This window comes from Chrysemys picta, chromosome 7 (genome assembly GCF_011386835.1).
Source record: "Chrysemys picta bellii isolate R12L10 chromosome 7, ASM1138683v2, whole genome shotgun sequence".
Lineage (NCBI taxonomy): Eukaryota > Metazoa > Chordata > Testudines > Emydidae > Chrysemys > Chrysemys picta.
The window spans coordinates 125,701,334-125,706,025 of record NC_088797.1 but is presented as its reverse complement, the minus strand read 5'-3'; the positions used below and the strand labels follow the sequence as shown (position 1 = coordinate 125,706,025).

Sequence of the window (4,692 nt, the reverse complement as noted above, 5' to 3'; positions counted from 1 at the left end):
CGGGATGCTTGAGCCTTGTTCACAAAACCACGGCACAGACACAGACTCCAAAGGAAACGGCATTCTCATAAGACACTCTGCCACGCAGATAGAGCCAGGTGAGCAAACCCCAGGTCCCACCAGGCACTGAGCACACAGCGACATCAGTGGGGGCCAATTGCACTCAGCCCCTTGTTGGGTTGGTCCCCTGATCACTTTTCCAACCAGCACATTGTAGAAGAGCCGAAGATGTAGTTGGGCTCGTAACTGGAGTGCTGAGTGGTGCAGCAAAGGAAACCCAGGCCAGGTCTGACCAGGTAGGAAAGGCAGGGCAGGAGACTAGCTATGCTGTAACAATGCCATTACACTGAAATAAACCGTTCACATGAGTTTAATCAACAGCTTTGTAAGTTCCCCAGCCTTCGGAGCCATTTTCCTCTTCTCCAAAAGGCCCTCTGAAGCCAAAGGCAGTCTAGGGCTTGGGACACACAGATGAGCAGTTCTGAATCTAGCCAGTAGAGGGCAGTGGTGAGCCTACTCAGTGTCCATTACCAAACTGATTCAGTAGCCAGCGGAAACCCTTTCACTGCGCAGTTTTGTGTGGACAGCATTTCTGAGTACTAGGAAGAGCTCTCCCCCAAGACATGATTCCTCTGTCTCGTTTACTCAGACTGTAAGCTCTTAAGGGTAGGAACTAACTCTTACCAGGAGTCTGGCCGGTGCCTGGCACTCTAGGTCCCCCGTCTCAGCTGAGGTTCCTAGATGCCGGTGCCAATAACAACTGATCGACCGAGCCAGCCCAGTGACAGGTCATGTCAGGGGCTCTGCGGCCTTCCATCCCCAGCCCTACGGGTCAGTATAATGATGAAAATCAACACTTGCTCCAGAAACCACTAACCACAAGATTCCGCTCTCTAGGCAACTGCCTGTGGTCATCATCCTCTGACTCTCAGAGGCGGGGGCGCCCGGCTCTCCTCCAGAGCCCACTGATTGTCTGTGACTCAGGGGTAGGTAATTACAGACTCCTGCTCTCTAAGCCAAACCTTAGCGCCTCTGCAAATCTCCCCTTTAGTTAAAGCCTCTGCAGAAGAGGCAAAGGGCAGTTGATCGCCATGGAAACAGCAGCATCTTCCAGGGGGTCGGGTTTAAAGCATAGATCTTAACCATAGATTTAAACAAGCATTTCTTTACTCTCACTTAGACCTGACGCTGCTCCTTTCAAGTCAAGGAGAGTTTTGTCTTTTATTTCAGTGAGGGCAGAATTGAGGCCTCAAGAAGCAGGATTCGATATAGATAATCTATGAACATACATTTAGCAGGAAAGGGGGGCTTACTGCTCTGAGCCTGAGGGCTGATCATAGGTTTGATCTCCAGGAATGGTGGCTTACCCGTTAATTCCCCAAGGTGAGGCTTTAACCCCACTTTCACCTGTTTGCAGCGCATTATGGCCCAGATCCTCTACCTCCCATTCCTGCCAGAGCCAGGAATCGAACCCACACCTCCTGCGTCCCAGTCCAGTGCTGCCTCTTCATTATTCCTCTAGCCTGTTATTTGTCAACACATAACCGCCAGGATCTTCATTCATTTGATAAGAGAGTTTCCCCCCACAATGCAGCCAGTAGTCAGACCATGCAAAAAGAAAAAATAAATCACGTGACTAACTCGTGGTTATATTCCAAGGCTGGCATTCTGCTGTGGCAGGCATGGGCAGTGCAGATCAATTCAGCAACCCAGTGTGATTGTGCCAAGGGGGTCCCCAGGAGAACAGAGGGCATGGTTAACTCCTGTCCACGTGCAGAGCCTGCTGTCTGTCAAAGCCCTGGATTTATCCCTCACTTAGGCTCACGCATCATCCAAACTGTTCTTCCATCTTGTAGGAGGTGACTTTGTTCCACTGCATCGTTCATCATCGCCTGGCGATGGAGATAGAGCCACTGATATGTGCAAGCCCTCCTGGACTCACTCCGGCAGTGATACTAGACTGGTCAGTTTCATTCTCTGTCTCTGGTCAGTTTCACATTCTGGTTCTCCTGCCTTAGACTAACCCAGGGTCAGCAACCTTTCAGAAGTGGTGTGCCGAGTCTTCATTTATTCACTCTGATTTAAGGTTTTGCGTGCCAGTCATACATTTTAACCATTTTAGAAGGTCTCTTTCTAGAAGTCTATAATATATAACTAAACTATTGTTGTGTGTAAAGTAAATAAGGTTTCAAAATGTTTAAGAAGCTTCATTTAAAATTAAATTAAAATGCAGAACCCCCGGACCGATGGCCAGGACCTGGGCAGTGTGAGTGCCACTGAAAATCAGCTCACGTGCCGCCTTCGGCACACGTGCCATAGGTTGCCTACCCCTGGAGTTGTATTTGGATTGCAAAGGCTGCTGAGGAAGTTTGTTACATTAAAATAAAAAAAACCCACAGAAACAAAACCCAGGCCCAACTGGGCCAGATATCTGGATATTTCAAAGGCCAATCCCTTTGCTTGGAGATCTCATCCTCATCCAGTCTCCATCAAGGTGCCTTCCAGTCCTACTTCTCCTGCCAACAAAAAACTTCCACCCCCAACGAGCTGCATTTGCATTGTCAGCAGGAGAACGCTCCTGCAGACAATGCGCTGTTCACACTGGCACTTGTCATGGCAAAACTTTTGTCTTTCAGTGGGGGGTTGGATTTTAACATCTCTGAAAGACAAAAGTTTTGTTGTTCAATTGCAAGTGCAGATATAACCTAAGAGTGGTATTGTTAGGGTGAGAGCCAAGTGCTACTGGTGGATTGTGGGTATGTAACATATGTAAATGAGGTGCTCTATAGCCATGCTTTTCCCTTTCCACCAACAGAGGGAGCCAGGTGCTCTTTCCACTCTGAAGTGTTTGGCTACAGGCTTCCGCATGCACAGAGGGCCCTGCAGGACGGGGCCCGAGCTGCTTAACTCCTACCCTCCTCTGGTTGCAGGTTCTGATTCAACTGGGGAAAGATGGAAGTGGCAGACCCAACCCCTGTGCTTCCCAGCAGGCAAAGGGTTAACTCTATGTTCAGCTCTCTCAGGAGGTGGGGCCCTGGAAGGAAAGGCAAGGAGCTAGCCATCTGGTAGCCAGCCGGGAGCAGAGCCAGGGAGTTGGTAGAGTTACTGGAAGGCCAGGCTCTTTGCATCATTCATTCTATGTTCAAATACCAGGAGGTTTGACCAGCCAAGGCTAGTTCATTGCCCATTCCACAGCTTCATCTCCTCTGTCCATACCAGAAGCCTCACGACCGTGCTCCCTAGCTTGGCTGGCAAGTCTGCACCGGCCTGCACATCCTCCCTGACGTGAGTTTGCTGCAATAAAAGTTCCTCCTGGCCTGTCAAGACATGAAGACCAGAGAGAGCCTGAAAGCAACTTTCCTGCTCGTTAGACGTGAAACCAGACCCTGCTTTTTAAGAGTAAAATAGGACAGATGGAAAATCAGGGATTTCTCCTGCAAACACAGACTGGCACTGGGGAGAGGAGGCACATATTATGTTGATATCTAAGTGCCCGAGCACTGGTACAGAAAAAGCTCCTGACAAGACACAAAGGGGTTTCTTCTCTCGGTGGATGCAGATCAGTGTGTGTTATTACTCTTGTGATAGACCCAGGCCAGTTGGGAACAGCAGAGTAGCAGAAGGGAGATATACTGGCCACTGGATAAGTAGTTTTCTGTTCCCTGAGTGATCCGGAATCTGGAAGAGATACTAGAGGTTCTGGTCATTGACCAATACATGAGGGGACTACCGCCAGACCTTCGCGCCTGGGTAAGCCAGAACGAACCCTGCACCTACGACGAGGTCGTCGCATTGGTAGAGAGGCGAAGGACGGCGAGGGAGCTGACCCGACCAGTTAAGGAAGAGGCACCCCGGGTTAAATTAGCAGCACCAAGCCCCAAAGCTCGGGTGACTGGGCCACCAAGAGGGCCCAGGTGGAAAAAGAGAGGGGCTGAAGGCCCACTAGAGGCCACAAAGAGTCGGAGCACTGAGGGAGAAGAGGATCGGGATGTTAGACTGCCCAAACCAAGAGACCGGGGAACGCCTAGGGCTCCATACAGATGTTATGCCTGCGGGGAGTGGGGACACATAGCTGCACAGTGTCCCAATGCTGAGGAGCCTATGCAGGGTAACCTGGGGAACTGGGCAGATCCGTGTTCCCTAATCCACCTTGTGGGGGTCTCACTAACCCCACATATGTATACCAGACCAGTGAAACTAAATGGGGTAGGGAACACGGCACTGGTTGATTCGGAGAGTGCTATCACGCTTGTCTCGGGGAAGCTCGTGAAGCGTAGTCAGCTGCTGTGGGCTAAGCATACGGGGATAACCTGTGTCCATGGATCAGTTGGTTATTACCCTACCATCCCAGTAAAAATCGAGATTCAGGGGAACACTACTGAGGTAGCAGCAGGTGTAGTCCCTAAACTCCCATACCCGGTGCTCATAGGGAGGGACTTCCCAGGGTTTGGAGACTTACTCCCGGTAAGGGGATTGGAGAAAGGGGGAAACTCTGAAGTTAGTGAGGCATCCACAGTAGACTGGCAACCCCCAATCTTCTCTGAAATATCCCCAGATTTGTTCTCCACTCCCAGACAGGGTAGAAAGACAAAAAGGGAAAGGAGGGCAGCTAAGGCCTTGGAAACCCAAATACTGACCCAAAGCAGAGAATCGCTCTCGTAGGTAGGCGGACCCGAGCAGCTAAAAAGGAGG

General features: G+C 50.5%; 1 long non-coding RNA gene across 1 annotated transcript; it reads left to right on the top strand.

The window, feature by feature from the left end:
* On the top strand, positions 1 to 2,583 carry LOC135972812 (uncharacterized). Its single transcript, XR_010589350.1, has 3 exons — positions 1 to 98; positions 898 to 986; positions 1,857 to 2,583. It is a non-coding gene; the product is annotated as an uncharacterized LOC135972812 (long non-coding RNA).
* Positions 2,584 to 4,692: the final 2,109 nt, after the last annotated feature.